This window comes from Cryptomeria japonica, chromosome 5 (assembly GCF_030272615.1).
Source record: "Cryptomeria japonica chromosome 5, Sugi_1.0, whole genome shotgun sequence".
Taxonomy (NCBI): Eukaryota; Viridiplantae; Streptophyta; class Pinopsida; order Cupressales; family Cupressaceae; genus Cryptomeria; species Cryptomeria japonica.
In genome coordinates this window covers 333377099-333394301 of record NC_081409.1, presented here as the reverse complement: position 1 = coordinate 333394301, position 17203 = coordinate 333377099, and positions in this window count along the sequence as shown.

Below are 17203 nucleotides of genomic sequence, written 5' to 3'. Positions count from 1 at the left end.
CCCAATGCCGAAGAATGCGCACGGGCTCCATGGAAAGTTGCTCGTCCTCGGCCTGCAAAAAGTTCCAATAAAGAACATGTATCACATCAGGATGATAAGGTCAAAGAATTGAAACATGAAAGACATCGTGGATGCGGGATAGACTTGGTGGCAAGGCAAGATGGTAGGCAACAGGTCCTATCCTCTCAAGGATCTCAAAAGGGCCAACAAACCGAGGCACCAACTTAGAATCCTTTCCATAACGGATCAGACTCTTCCACAGACGCACTCTTAAGAACACACGGTCGCCAACAGAAAATTGACGATCTACCCTATGAGCATTTGCATACTTCTTCTGCCTATCCTGTGCAGCTACCAAATGCTCACGAATCTGCTCAACCTTCTGCTCCATCTCCCGAAGAATATCTGGTCCTATAAGCACCCTGTCCTCTAGCCAATCCCAACTCAAAGGAGTGCGGCAAGGATGACCATACAATGCCTAAAAGGGGGACATACCTATGGAGCTATGATATCCATTGTTATAAGAAAACTCCACTAGATAGATATAGTCCTCCCAACGCGACTCCTGGTCCATAACATACATGCAAAGCATGTCCTCCAAAACCTGATTCACTCGCTCGGTCTGACCATCTGTCTCTGGGTGATAAGTTGAACTAAAGTTCAATTGAGTCCCCAAAGCATGCTGAAGTGAGGTCCACAATGCTGAGGTAAAGACATGATCTCTATTAGAGATGTTCCGCCTCAAAATCCCATGCAATCTCACTACATCTTCCAAGAAGACTCGTGCCACCACTACTGTCGTATAGGAATTTCGAATAGGAACAAAATGAGCAACCTTAGTCAATTTGTCAACAATGACCATGATGGCATCATGATGACGCGAAGAGACAGGCAACCCAACAATGAAATCCATGGAAATAATATCCCATTTCCAATTCGGTACCAAATTAGGCTGTAAAAGCCCTGTCGGGTGCTGATGCTCTGCCTTCACCCTCTGACACTCTAAACACTTTGACACAAAATCAGCAATGTTCCATTTCATACCAGCCCAATGATAAATCTGTCTAAGATCTGCGTGCATCTTCTTGACACCTAGATGTGCCGAATAAGGTGCACGATGGGCCTAAGTCACAATCAAAACACGAAGACCCTCGAAAGGAGGTACATAGATACGTCCTAGGTGACGAAGAAGTCCATCTACCTCAAGGTTATATCTAGAAAATATACCCTCTAAAGGCCTTTCGGACTCTATCACGGCTCTAATATCTTGATACCAAGTATCCTGAGGAAGAACTCCAAGAATCCTCTCTCTCAAGTCTACTCCAAGGGACAACGCTGAAACTTCATGCCGTCTACGACTCAAAGCATCTGCCACTATGTTCTCTTTCCCCTGAATATAACAAACCTTAAAATCATACTCGCAGAAGAATTCCATCCATCTCCACTGTTGAACATTCAAGTTCGGCTGCGTGAATATATACTGTAGACTGCAGTGATCACTATGCAACTCAAACCGACGCCCTAACAAGAAATGCCACCATCTAACCAAAGCATGAACTATAGCTGCCAACTCTAAATCATGAACTGGATAGTTCAACTCGTGGTTCTTGAGTTTGTGAGACTCATAAGCAACCACACGTCCATCTTGCATAAACACTGCACCTATACCTTCCAAAGAGGCATCTATGCATACCGTAAAATCTCTAGATGGATCAGGAACTACCAAAATCATAGCACTGACAAGGAGTTCCTTCAAGGTCCGAAAAGCTACCTCACACTGCTCTGACCAAACAAACTTCTTCCCTTTCCTCTGAAGAGAAGTAATCGGGTGTCCTATCCGAGAAAAGCCTTCAACAAAGCGATGGTAATATCCAGCCAAACCCATAAAAATCCTAACTTCTGAAACATTGGTCGGCGCTGGCCAATCAACAATGGCTTGGATCTTTGAAGGATCCACAGATATACCTTCTCTTGAAACCACATGACCAGGATAGTTCACCTCAGACTGGAAGAAGTCACACTTTGCCAAATTGGCATAAAGTTGATTCTCCCTCAAGCATTGCAATACCTGACGTAAGTGATCCTCATGCTCCTCCATAGTTCTAGAATAAATTAGAATGCCATCCAAGAATACAATAATGAAATGATCAAGGTAGAAGCGAAAAACCCCATTCACGAAGCTCATGAAAATAGAAGGCATGTTCGTCAACCCAAATAGAATCACTGTGAACTCGTAGTGACCATAACGAGTACGAAATGTTGTCTTATGAATGCCTGTATCCTGAATGCACAACTGATGGTATCCAGATTTCAGGTCAATCTTAGAGAACACCTTGGCTCCCTTAACCTGATCAAAAATATCATCTATACAAGCTAATGGATATTGATTCTGGATGGTTACCTTATTCAGCTATCGATAATCAATGCATAACCGAAGAGAACCATCCTTCTTCTTAACGAAGATAACAGGAGCACCCCAAGGGGAAACACTAGGACGAATGAATCCCTTGGCCAACAATTCCTCTATCTGCAATTTCAACTCACTCAACTTCTAAGTAGTCATCCAATATGGAGCTCTCGAAATAGGTTCTCCACCAAGAACCAAATCAATGCGAAAGTCTATGTCTCACTTTAGAGGCATACCAGGAATATCCAATGGAAACACATCAACATACTCTCTAAGAATATGGTGACTATCAAGAGTGATTTCTCGACTCTCTGACTCATCCAAATCCTCAAGAGTAACTGCAAAAAGATGACACCCTCTACGCATGCACAACTTAAGTTGCATAGAGGAAAGCATACATAGGGATATCGGTCTTTGAACTCCAACAATCTCCACTTCTCTACCAAGGTCATCTAAACACTCCACTATCTTCTTGCGACAATCTACATGAGCACTCTGAGATGATAGCCAATCCATCCCCAACACAACTCCATAAGAACCCAAAGGAATGACTCGAAGGTCAACTAAGGTAACTATGGTGTGAGACCTCACCTCGACTCAGTCTGACATTCAGTGGATTTTATATTTAGACTATTATGGATACTTTATTTTGATGCATTTTGAGACTTAGAACTTATATGATTTTAGGATTTGGATAACATTGCTATGATTTGATGATTTACTTACATGCTTTATGAGATAGAACACTACATGATTTTTAGATAGGATGATATTGCAATGATAGATGTCGTTATTGAATTTGCAGGACTTTACTATGGAAAAAGAACTATGATGTATGGTTTAGTTTATGTGAATTGGGATGAAATTTGCTTATGTGAAATTGCTTGATAAAAGATGTATTTAATCTGTGCAGATGAAAATTGTATGCAAGTGATGATGTGTATTGTTATTCCTTTGATTTACATTATATGTGGATATTTGAAAGTACTAATGTGTAAATTGAGATGCGCGGGAAATTTACCATGTGACCATGGAAATTACAAAGAACCAAACCTAGACTTATGTATGTTCGTAAGCCAGGGTTTGTCTATTTGGAGAGACAACACCCCGTTTGTGTTGTATTTTATTCGTAACAGTATATGCTGTTTGAGTGTTAAGTGTTATTTAAATTTAATGTGTAAAAACCACAAGAGACAATTTCATGTTTTATTTCGTAAAAGTGTTTTATTTGTGTCACTTAACACATGTGTGGATTTAAATTTAAATGTTTTATTTTTTTCTCTTGGTGGGAAGATGTTTAACTATAGTTTTCTTAATTAATGTAACGTGTTGTCATAAATACTTTGGGAAAAGAATCTTGGAGAGGTCAACATATGTTTGACCCGAAAATAAACTTCAGAGGGGTTTTAAATGGGTTAAATGAACACCTAGGGGTAGTTTAATAGGGTTTCCTAAAGCCCATAAGGTATACCTAGGGGTTAGGGGTAATTTTAGGCAAGTTTCTACTTTTAAATGATCTTTTTGATGCTTTAAAAATTGGTTTTTTTGAGTTCTGCGAAAATTGAAAATTAGAAGTTTAAATCTAATTGAGATTTTTCCTATTCGAATGAGAGTCTTTTTGCATTCTGCTTTTCTTTCCTTTTTGTTTTTTTTAGAAACTTGTGAGAACTCAAAGAATGAGCTTCTTAAGCAAGATTTTGAGAATTTGAGGGTAATCACCCACTCTCCATTTTTGGAGACAAGAGAAAATTTTGAAAAGAAAAGAGTAGATTTGAAATAGAAAATTTAACTAAGGGTAGAAGAAGAAGATCCGTGGATTGGGCAGCTCTTCCTCAAATAATATACTACCATTGGGCAGATTAAGGTTGGTTTGATTTTTCTTTACAAATGTCTGTTATCTTGTATGCGTTTGAGTGTATGATTGGAGAAGAAATCTGAGTTTCTTGAATGGTTTGTTTAGAATTTCATTTGAAAGTTTTGCATTATGTTTTGTTGTGCTTTGGGAGTTTTCTCAAGACCTCTCACTCTTGGGAGAGAGGAGGATCTTGTGGGTGGTAGCAGTGACAACCCTCGAGTGAGAGACTCTCGTTTGAGAGCGGTCACAAGGGATCTTTGTGTGACCCTTGCTGCATGGCCTGTTTGTGCAATGGGGGTCATAAGGAGGGTTATAAGGCTAGAGTGCCTTTGGGGGGCATAAGGAATAAGGGGTTGAGATTCTTGATATATTTATTGTGCCATGAGGTGGCTACTTGTTTTTCCATACTTACAGTTCTCCTCAGGGTATTGGTCCACTACCACCCTTAAAAAAAAATAATCACCAAAGTGTGGTGCTGTGAAGCCAAGTTGGGAGTGTGTCTGAAAATCTGTATGTATTTTGCCTTCTATGTGTTTGCCTATTTGTTACCCATCTAGGACTTGGTTCTCTGAGCTCAGGGGTGGCTACCAGTTAGCCTAGGCTGGGAGGTGAGCACTCCGTGGTCATATTTGTGTTTCTATTATGCAGGAATACTAGGAGAAAAGACTAGGAAAAGTGGAAGGTTGCAGAAGAATATTGTTGAAAGAATTTCAAGTTTATTTGCAGTTATTAGTTTTAAAATTTGAAAGAGAAATACATCCTCATTCATAGAAATGAGAGGCAAGTTGTAATTTTGGAAACAGATATGAGATTTATAGTTGTAGTTAAATAAAGAAACATCTTGTAGATTTGAGAATATCATTAGAGTTGTAAAGAGCTAGATAAGCTTCTATTTTCAAAAAAAAGAAAAGAATTGCTTTTTGATTTTCATGCAATAGTTATTTTTTTGCAATATAAAAATCAGTTTATTTAAATTTGGGTTCTTCTTTTTAGCTAAAAATCTATCTCCTTTTTAATTGCAGAAAACCATGAATTGCACTTGCTGTTATCATGTAAATAAAATTAGTTGTTTTATTAGTTGAGAAATCCATAAATGTATTTGTTTCAGAAAAGTATAAAGTTTTCCTAAAATAGTATTTCTTAAGTTTTTTTTTTTTTTTAAATATAAGTCTTAGAATTCTATTTCCTGCATACCCATAGATTTCAATATTTAGATTTCGATATAGTTCTGGAAATAAATATTTATCCATTAAAACAAGCGAAATCCATATTTCTTTTCCTACAATGGTTTATCAAAATCTTTCAAGATTATGATGTTAGTTTAAGAAAAAGAAATTAAATCTATTAGTCATAAATATATATTTATATATATCTATATGCATGTAAATATTCATGGATATACATATATATATGTTTTTATACAAGCATGCCATATAAATACCCTGCAAAACGAATGAAATGGAAACCTAAGTTTATTTACCATATATATATATATATAGCATAATGAGATTACTTTGTTATTTCTTTTGTTCCTTTTAAAAAAAAAACTTGCATGTAAAATTAGCCTTGAGAAATAAATTTAAATGTATTTATTTATATATATATATATTTATATTATAAATATAAAAAGAAAATTTTAAAAAAAAAATTTAGCAAAAAAAGTAAAGGGGCCGAAGCCACTGTGCATCGCACAGTGAACGGCAGAGCCGCGCACTATGCAAGGCACAGTGGGCGGCGACGCCGCACACTGTGCAGTGCACAGTGAACGGCAGGGCCGCGCACTGTGCACTGCACAGTGGGCGGCAAGGGTCGAACACTGTGCAATGCACAGTGGGCGGCCATGGCTGCGCCGCCACTGGTAACCCCCGCCTTTCCTTGCGTTCACCCTTCGCCGTGCTATCTCTCTCTCAGTTCGGCCCTGCAATGCGGGGTTTGAACAAAACAAAAAAATATATATCAAACCCTAGCCTGGGTAGGGCTAGGGTAATAAAAATAATAATAATAAAATAGACTGTTAAATTCTTGTTTATAAATAAAAATAAAAAAATAAAAAAATCCTAAATAGGGATTACATGAAAATTTGTTTTGAAGTTGAGGAAAATCTATATTTTAGATTAGATAGGGTTTTCAATTTAGATGGACTTGGGAATTTAAATCCCAATTAATTATTTTATCAAATTAACTATTTGTGAAGCCTTGAATTTAAATAAAAAAATAAAAGGAAATTAATTCCTTGGAAGCTAAATTGATTATTGGAAAGATAATTTTTCCTCAGCGAATAATGTCATTTAGGAAATTAATTTGACACTTTAATCCATTTATTTAATTAATGATTTAAAAAGAAATTTAGTCAATATGGTTTTATGGGAGATCAATTCTTATCTTCGTCCACCCATTTAAATGAGTTTAAATAAATTAGACTATCGACTTTATTTGATGAGAAAACAAATTAAAACATTTAGTTTCCGTAAATGAATTTTAATTAAGTTTCGATACTTAGTTAGTATCAAGAAATTGTTGAACTTTGTCGACCAACATGATAACACATGTCGTGATAGTAAACTGGGTCAATTATCTAGTTGTTTTTATAAAAAAAAAATCATTCCATTTTTGCCCTAAATTTTGGGCATGACATTTTGGTATCAGAGCAAGGTTTCCACACTAGGAACCTTACTCCACTTACGTTTCGCCTTAGAATATTTAAATTATTTTGTTAAATTGATTTTATCAGACTTTTGAATTTAATTGAATTAATATTATTCTAAAAGAAATTAATTAATATTATTTGGCTTTATTTTCCTCTTAGGATGCCTCTGACGACGCGACAAGCTCACAAGCGTGGATGGGGTCCTAGACGTGTGCGCATAGCACGCGAAGAGGTAGAGAGGGAGGCATTGGTTCCAGAGGAGAACCCAGGAGCACCTCCCGAACAGCCAAATGAACCTAACCGAGATCTCTTAGTAGCCATTCACAATCTTATTGGCATAGTTCAGGAAAGGCTCCCAGCAGAGAACCCTCAGGTTAGGAGTCATGACTCTGGGAGTCATAGATCTGTTGATAGAGAACGAAGCAGGATCCCAGCTCCAATTCCTATAGAAAGTCAGGGTGGTAACGAGCCAGAGTCTGTGCATATGCCAGGACCACCTCCAGCAGTGGAACCAGTTTATTTTGAGAGAGCTCGTTGAGATCCAGGGGATCTCATCAGGGAGGTCATGCGCCTCCAACCACCATCCTTCGGAGGGTCTACAGATGGAGTAGAGCCCGAGGCATGGCTTCTGAGTCTTGAGAGGTGCTTTGTGTTGCGTTCTTATGAGAGCAACTTGAAAGCACGTGTCGCAGTTCATCTACTGAGAGGGACAACCTCCACTTGGTGGAGACAAGAAGAGTACAAATGCGGATTAGTTCCTGATACTCTCACTTGGGAGATATTCACAGAGAGGTTTCGTGAGAGGTACCTATCAAAACACTTCAGGAAGCGTCGTATAGATGAATTTCACGATCTCCAACAAAAAGGCTTGTCAGTAACCCAGTATGAGAGTAAATTCTTTGAGTTGTTGCCTTATGTAGATTATCTAAAGGATGAGAAACTTCTTGTAAACCGCTTCATCAGGGGATTAAATGCCAGTATAGCCGGGCCTGTTAGGATGTCCACTCCAGAGAGCCTTCAGGTTGCTGTAGAGAAGGCACTAATTGCCGAGGAAATTCAGGTCAGACCACAGGACAATAGGGATCGGTTTCAGAACCGAAATCGTGCACCTTAGATGTATGGATTCCAAAAACCACATTGGAAAGGAAACAACCGAAATTCTCAGGGGTTCTCCAAACCCCCTCCTCCACAACAGACACCACAGAACCAGAGGCAGAAGCCTCCACAGTATTAGCAGGGCTCCAAGCCCAAACAGTGGCAGACTCAGGGACAGAAGCATGATCAAAGAGCACAGGGGCAGTACACACAGCCGACGGGGACTCAGCAGTCCTCCAGGGGTGGGTACAGCGGATCCAGTAGGACAGGAGGTCAGGCATTCTCTAGGCCTCAGGGTGCCCAGTTCCAAGCACGGGGTGCTTGCTTTATGTGTGGAGCCATGGGGCATATGGCGAGGGATTGCCCTTAGGGACAGGTGGCAGGGAATCAGCGGATGGCCGCTTCAGAACTGACAGTTGGTGATATGGGCAGGTCCCATAGAGTATTCGCAGTGGTCGACAACCACCAGGTTGAGCATCAAGCCATGGTTATCGAATCTTCAGGTATAATCAAAGGTAACAATGTATCTATTTTGTTTGATTCAGGAGCTACTGACTCCTTTATATCTCAATTGGTTGTGGAGCGTTGCGGGCTAGTGGCAACTAGACAGGGTGTCAGTTGGGAAGTGGAATTAGCTTCAGGAGCTAGAGTGTCAGTGGAATCAGAGGTTAGGGCGTGTCAGCTGCAGATTGGCAAGACCACCACTTTAGTAGACCTTAGAGTGACTCCACTTGGATCTTACGGAATCGTACTTGGCATGGATTGGCTTTATGCCCACAGAGCCAAGATGGATTGCTGCCTGAAAAAGATCGAGTGTGAGGATGATCATGGTTCGCCCATAGTTATCACCGGGATCCAGAGGCCCGTGTCTCTTCGTATGATCTTCGCAATGCAGCTCAAGCGGAGCATGCGGAAGGGATGTCAGCTTTTTGCTATCACTATCAGTGACAGAGGAGAAGAGGAAGAAAAAGAAACATCACTCGATGACCATCCTATCCTTAAGGGATATTCAGATGTTTTTCCTTCAGAGTTACCAAGAATGCCTCCCCGTAAAGAGATTGATTTTCATATAGACCTAGTACCAGGAGCCGAGCCAGTTTCCAGAGCACCTTATAGGATGACCACAAATGAGCTAAATGAACTTAAAATACAACTTGAGGAACTTCTTGAGAAGGGTCATATTTGTCCTAGTGTATCCCCTTGGGGTGCACCAGTCATCTTTGTTAAGAAGAAGGATGGATCTCTCCGATTGTGTATGGATTATCGACAGCTAAATAAAGTAACCATCAAGAACCGATATCCTTTGCCCAGAATTGATGATTTATTCGACCAGCTTCAGGGAGCCAAAGTCTTTTCCAAAATAGATCTGAAGTCAAGATACCATCAGTTGAGAATAGTGGAAAGTGATATCCACAAGACCGCATTTTGCACTAGATATGGTCACTATGAGTTTACCGTAGTTCCGTTCGGACTTACGAATGCCCCAACAGTCTTTATGAGCCTCATAAATGGGGTGTTCCGTACTTTTCTGGATCGTTTTGTTATTGTGTTCCTCGATGATATATTGATATATTCTCGGAATGAGAAGGAGCATGAGGAGCACCTGAAACATGTATGCAGTGTTTGCGGGATAACCAGTTGTTTGGCAGCCTATCGAAGTGTGCTTTCTTTCGGTCTGAGGTCAAATACCTTGGGCACGTTATTTCCGGTGATGGGATCTTAGTTGACCCATCAAAGATTAGGGCTATTATGGATTGGCCAGCACCTACCAGTGTGACAGAGGTCAGGAGTTTCATGGGCTTAGTAGGGTATTACCGACATTTCGTCGAGGGATTTTCCAGAGTCGCACACCCTATTACTTCTCTTCAGCATAAAGGGAAGAAATTTGAGTGGACAGAGAAGTGCGAGAAGGCCTTTCAGGAACTCAAGAAGGCACTTACTAGCGCTCCTATCCTTGTTGTACCAGATCCTATAGCTGACTTCATGGTTTGTATAGATGCTTCTCTAGAGGGTTTAGGGGCAGTTCTTATGCAGGATGGTAGGGCCATAGCTTTCGAGTCTAGGAAACTTAAGACTCATGAACTTAACTATCCCACTCACGACCTTGAGCTCACAGCAGTAGTGCATGCACTTGTGAGGTGGAGACACTTCCTTTTAGGTCATCACTTCGAGTTGCATTCAGATCATCAGAGTCTTCAGTACATCTTCACTCAACTGAACCTTAATGCACGTCAGAGGAGATGGATGGAGATCTTGTGCGAATATGATTTTGACGTTCACTACATCAAAGGAAAGGAAAATGTAGTTGCAGATGCCTTGAGTAGGAGACGTCACGAGGTTTACACCATATCCATGGGCATGGACTTGAGAGACCGTATACTACAGCACTTGCCAGAGGATGGATGGTATGCAGAGGTTGGTCAGGTAATACGATCTCAGGTTACTCTAGAAGGGAAATATGTGGATTATTCTTTGGATTCCGATGGACTGTTACGCCACAGAGGGCGCATTTATGTACCTTCCTCTGGAGGATTGTGAGAGTTCATTGTCATGGAGGCTCATAGAGCTCCTTATGCAGCGCATCCCAGGGTTAAGAAGTTGCATGCTGACTTGAGACAGTTGTATCATTGGCCGGGAATGCGGCAGCTCATTGCTGAGATAGTAGCTCGATGCCTCGAGTGTCAGAGGGTAAAGGCGAAGCACCGCCATCCAGGTGGGTTGCTTCAGTCTCATGCTATACCAGAGTGGAAGTGGGATACTATATCCATGGATTTCATCATTGGTCTTCCTATGTCTTCTCGTCGCCATGATGCTATCTTGGTGACAGTTGACAAGTTGACCAAAGTAGCTCACTTTTCACCAGTTCGTACCACATTCACAGCTCCAGCAGTAGCACAAGTGTTCTTGCGAGACATTGTTAGACTTCATGGCGTGCCCCGCAAGATTATTTCTGACAGGGATTCTCTTTTCACTTCTTCCTTTTGGAAGTCCTTACAGGCAGCTATGGCCACTAAGCTCAATTTCAGTACAGCCTATCACCCGGAGACAGATGGTCAGATAGAGAGGGTCAATCAGGTGTTAGAGGATATGCTTCGCATGTACATCATGGATCATTAGACCTGGTGGGAGGAGTATCTTCCCTTAGTGGAGTTTGCCTATAACAATGGGCATCACACTTCTTTGGGAATGCCACCCTATCAGGCATTATACGACAGGCCTTGCAGGACGCCCTTGAGTTGGGATCGCATAGAGGATAGAGTTGCTATTGGTCCTGAGATAGTTCGGGATATGGAACAGCAGGTGGATTTGATTAGGCAGCGTCTCAGAGAGGCTCAGGATAGACAGAAGAAATATGCTGATGCAAAGAGGATAGATCGTAGCTACTTGGTTGGAGACAGAGTTTTCTTGAGAGTGCGACCGCATAAGAGTCCAATCCATTACGGAAAGGGTTCTAAGCTCGCACCTCGCTTTGTAGGACCTTTTGAGATTCTTGAGAGGATAGGCCCAGTTGCCTACCGTTTAGCATTGCCACCTAGCCTGTCACGCATCCACTATGTGTTTCATGTTTCAGTTTTGAGGAAATATATCTATGATGAGTCTCACATTTTAGATTGGGATGCCTTGCAGGTGGAGTCGGACGAGCAGCTAGCTTTGGAGCCCATTCGCATTTTTGCACGCCGGACGTTGTCCCTTCGAGGTCGAGAGCTGGACCAGGTTAGGGTCCAGTGGGATTGTTATGATGAGGTTACAGCTTCATGGGAGGACGCAGCACGTATGAGATCAGAGTACCCCCACCTCTTTGATGAACTCCAGGAGGAAGTTCATGCCTAGAGGGGGAGGATGTGAGGCCTCACCTCGACTCAGTCTGACATTCAGTGGATTTTATATTTAGACTATTATGGATACTTTATTTTGATGCATTTTGAGACTTAGAACTTATATGATTTCAGGATTTGGATAACATTGCTATGATTTGATGATTTACTTACATGCTTTATGAGATAGAACACTACATGATTTTTAGACAGGATGATATTGCAATGATAGATGTCGTTATTGAATTTGTAGGACTTTACTATGGAAAAAGAACTATGATGTATGGTTTAGTTTATGTGAATTGGGATGAAATTTGCTTATGTGAAATTGCTTGATAAAAGATGTATTTAATCTATGCAGATGAAAATTGTATGCAAGTGATGATGTGTATTGTTATTCCTTTGATTTACATTATATGTGGATATTTGAAAGTACTAATAATTTAATTTAACTTAATTTAAATTTATAATCTAAATTTATAATTGTATACAACTTAATTTAATAATTTCTTTTAATTAATTAAATTTATAATCTCAATGCATAAAATACATAATTCCCAAAAATACCAACTATGAGATAACTCCATAAATTTAATTAATTAATTAAATCCACTAAACACACAACTGAACAAACTCCAAGAAAAGACTCAGAAAAAGTCAAATGACAATACACGAAGACCAAACAAACTGACAGGACGACCAACTAACGACACTCACAAGAGTGCAACTGAGTAAAATAGGGTCAACTACTACCTCCTCCATTTCCATCAAACAATATAAGGCACACTCAGACCTGTGAAGCCAAGTGGAGACGATACCCCGTACCTATCTGGTACTTGTACTTGCAAAATCTTGCATCACCGAACCACACATGCATATATACAATATAGAAAACACGACATACACACCGATGAAGGAGAATTGTGACGTTCCCTGTCTCACAGGAGTGAGTGAAGGAAAATCATCTCCTTGCATCCAATACACTTACAAACACACAACATATAATTACACATTGCATAGATAAAGTAAAGTGTCAGTACATAGCAATAATCCATAAAATGCCATAAATCACAAATAATGAAATATTGCAAATAAATTATGCATCTAATATCCAGATAAAGCATGAAATAATGTCATATAAGTCTAAATAACACATCATGGTAATGTATCCATTGAAAGTAAACAATAATAAAATATGAGTCTAATAAGTTCAAATGAGTAGCGGTACTACAGTTTCACCCATGAAATGATTTTACCATGATACTATGTATCAATAAACTTACTTTTACTCTTTCTTTTTTTTTTTGATGGAGTTCTAGACCTACGAGCATGATAGCCCAACAAGGACATAAAGCCCACAAGTGGCAGCCCAACGAGAGCACACTTTTAACTTATAGTATAAATAAATAAAATAAATTTATTTTAAAATAAATAAATAATATTTATTTTTGCAAAATAAAAACAATTAATATAACTATTCATATATATATATATATATATATATATATATATATATATATATATATATATATATATATATATATAACAATGAAAATATTCTAAAATTACATATATTTGAATAAAAGCTTTACAAAAATTAAAGTTAAAATTAAAAAGAAACAATTGCATCAAAAGTGAGAGAATAAGAAAGAGTCCTATCTATAAGATTAGCATGTTATAAATAGTTTGTTTCAAAGCACGCATTCCATTTCAATTACGAAGTAAAAAATTTAAAGGAAGAATTTCATTGATGGTATTTGAGTATCTTAAGAGGAAATTTTTTTATTTCAATTATATCATTGAAATTGAGATTGAAATTGTAGGAGAATAGAAGTTTATTAAGAATAAAAATAAAAGTTGATTAAATATTTAAGAGTTAATACATTAAAAAATTAATTAATAAATTAGTTTAGATAAAAGATTTGGGTAATAATGTTACTATTGTTAATGTTAGATTTATTGAAGATTTGTAATTATCATGATTGAATTTTAATCAATAAGCAAATCATATGTTATTTTGGAGATCGAAATTCCTTCAACCTTCAAAATATCTTGCTCTCAAACTTCTAAGCTCAATAAAAATATAACATTTTTACAAGTAAATGCAAGGCTACATACATCACGATCATAGTCACAAAATTTTGAACAAAAGAAACATAAAAATAATAAGAAGTCATAACGAGAAAGCAACAATTGTGCTAAATTTTGGTTCATTGGTGTCATAATTGATACTACTATTTTGTACAATCAATTAGACTCTTTCAAAAAGACTCACTAACCACTATCAATCTACTTTACACTAAAAGGAAATTATACTAAGAAAAAAGGAACAACTAGTAAAATAAAAATTATTAGAGAATAGTGTCATTCGCATTCCCATCTTTTCAAGTAGTTATACAACCTCTACTTGTTGTTTGAAAAAATAGAGATGCAAAAGTGTAGAATTATCCGTTTGTTTCATGTTGCATTCCCTCAATTGTCTACTATTTTGAGAAGGATAAGGGCATTGAAGGATAGTGTGTATATGCCTCTAAAATATCAAGAAGAGGACATGCATGCGGATTACAATCAATATAATATTTTATTAAAACTACTATCATTATTTTAGGATTTATTAAAGGTATAGCCACCATACCTATGTGTAAATTTATGTCAATGTTCTTATTGATATGTCAACTACTAATTGGTACACATATCTCCACATAGATAGTTTCATATGCTTGTAAGATCCAAATGTCATTCACAGAGAACTTCGCCTATCAATTTTTTAGGCAAGAAGCCATGAAGATTTATAATGTGAAGCCTACACTACTTAAAGTATAATCAAATGCTTTGCACAATACAAACATGCATCTAATTGATCACTCTTATCACATAAATTCAAAATGATCGACTTTCAATAATTTTCTTTAGACTGGATGATCACTCTTATCACAATACATGGTGCTTTATGACCAAATCAAGCATGCCCTCGAAAGCCAAAACTTCTGTCATGTGAAGAATGGTCTACAGCAATTTGGCAGACAACTGGATGAGCATATTGTGCACAGAGTTAGGATCAAAGTTGGGGCTCTCATGGTGATCTTGGAACTAGAAAATGTTGATCCCAGACTGCCAATTTCACAACCGAAGGAAAGGGGATGGACTTCAGATAGGGTGCCAGACCTTAATGCACCTGTGCAGGATGGGGCCTCGGGATGGACTAATAGCTTCTCACAGCCCGAAGTGGCAGAGGAGTGGGAAAACACAGCATCAACTCCTTCGAGGGAAGCCAGACTGTAACAACACTTGGAGGTCAATATCTGGGAGGTCATTCGTCGCCCTCAAGAAGAAGTAGAGCCAGTACGATGGGAGGAAGATATTTCAGCCTTCACCGCCCCCAAAAATCAAATCCTAGGTGACGTAGCCATGGAAGAGTAAAAAGATGTTGGCTCTCTATTTTCTGCTGCTTAGAATATGTTCTAGTTTTGATGTATAAGGAAATCCATTGGCAGCCGATATGGCTAAAAAAAATTTGACTGTTTTTTGATAATGTCATTATGTTGATATACGATATCAAAATCTACACATCATAAACATGTATATTTTGATGTACCCTCTTTTGTAAGTTTGGGTGATTTGTCCCCATATAGCGTAGATTTAGTTTTTTGTAATTGAGTCGGGATTCAGAATTTTCTTCCTAGTTCTTTCTCAAGCATTTTTTCTTAATTTTTGTTTTTAACTCAAGCATCATTATTATTAATTTTATTATTGAGTAAAAATAAAAGTGAAAAAGAAAAGATTTGAAATGCAAAATAATTCAAAAATTAATTCTTATCTTGTGTCATTTCATGGTACTCGACTTCTTAATTGGAGATATTATAAAGTACATAATTGCATTTATTAGTATATATTTTCTTTGTTTTTACAAAGGATATTTGGTTTAATGGCAAAGTCCATGTTATAGGCACCTAAATGATGTTGAGTTCAAATATTCTTCAATACAAAAAAAAAAATCCTTTGTTTTTTGGAATGCAAATATATCACAAAATAGACATTAGATTATTTTATTTATCAATATAAATGTGAATGCCATTGTTTTCATTTGAATACACAATTTATACTTGTGATATTTTATAAGATCTCCTTTAATAAGTATGATTTATAGCATCTTTTTCATGTAATTAGTTATATGTCTAAAGGAAACTATAATCCCAACCCAAACCAAACTTATCCAATCTACTAACTACCATAAAATTTTAGGGGCTTAAGGCAAGCCTAACCTGCTAGAATAATTCATTTTACATTTATAAAGATCACAAAACTCGCAAAAAAAATCTTTGTAAACTCTTGCATCAACATATCAAATTTAAAATGAATGAAGTTACCCAATATATCAATAGGATAAACTTTTACCTCCCTAAGATCACACACTCTTCCATATTCTTCAAATTTGAATCACTTCTTTCTACTATGATACCGACTTTGCAATTGTTTAAAAACATTTTGAATACAAAATGTTGAATGGGATGTATTTATACTAATAATAACATGTATTCAAGCTTAGATGAGCAACTCTTGTATTAAAAGGTTTGATTTTGAGAAATTACGTCTAGTAGTTTCAAGATACCCAATTTAACTCACACATAAATTGATCTTCATACACATACCACTATATGCCTTTAAAGAAATTTCTCTTTATATACATATGTCACTAGCCAATATTACAAACATTAACCATTTCTAGATTATGCAATTAGAGGAATCTTGCTCTACAAATTTTGAGGAAAAAATGGTACCTTTCAAGCCCCCTATTAACCCTTCTTTAACGGTGTCTCCTGAAGTGGCTGCTTTGGCCAATGTTGTCAAAGCCCCTTTGTTTGAAGGGAAATTGATGGAGGATAAGGCTAGGTCCTCTACTATGGCTGAAAGTTTGAACAACTCGAATTCCAAGGGCTAGAAAAATGTTCTTCTTGGTGGGGAGTTGGGTCTTATTGTCCCTGAGGCCGAGTATCTTGAGACTAAGGAAGGTACTTCTATTAAGTTGCCTAACTCAGTTGTGGATAGAATCCTTGCTGGTGCTTCTATTTAGTTAATGATGGATGTAATGTCAAAAATCACATCTTGTGCAATTTAACGTGACAAATGGCGCTTTCCTCCACATCATTGGAGGTCATGTGCTGCCATTTTTGTCCTTTTCTCCACTTGGGATCACCTCATCAACTCCAAACTAGTTTCTACCAACTGTGTCGACCTGTCATCTTTGGGACTATGGAGTGGTGCAGAGACGTCTGTGCGGTGCGCTATTGTCCCGCAAATCTGACAGTCCGTAGGTGGTCATTTGAGCATTACGCCTATGCCTGGAAAGAATTGTAATGCCTCTACATGCGACCACTGATGTGGGT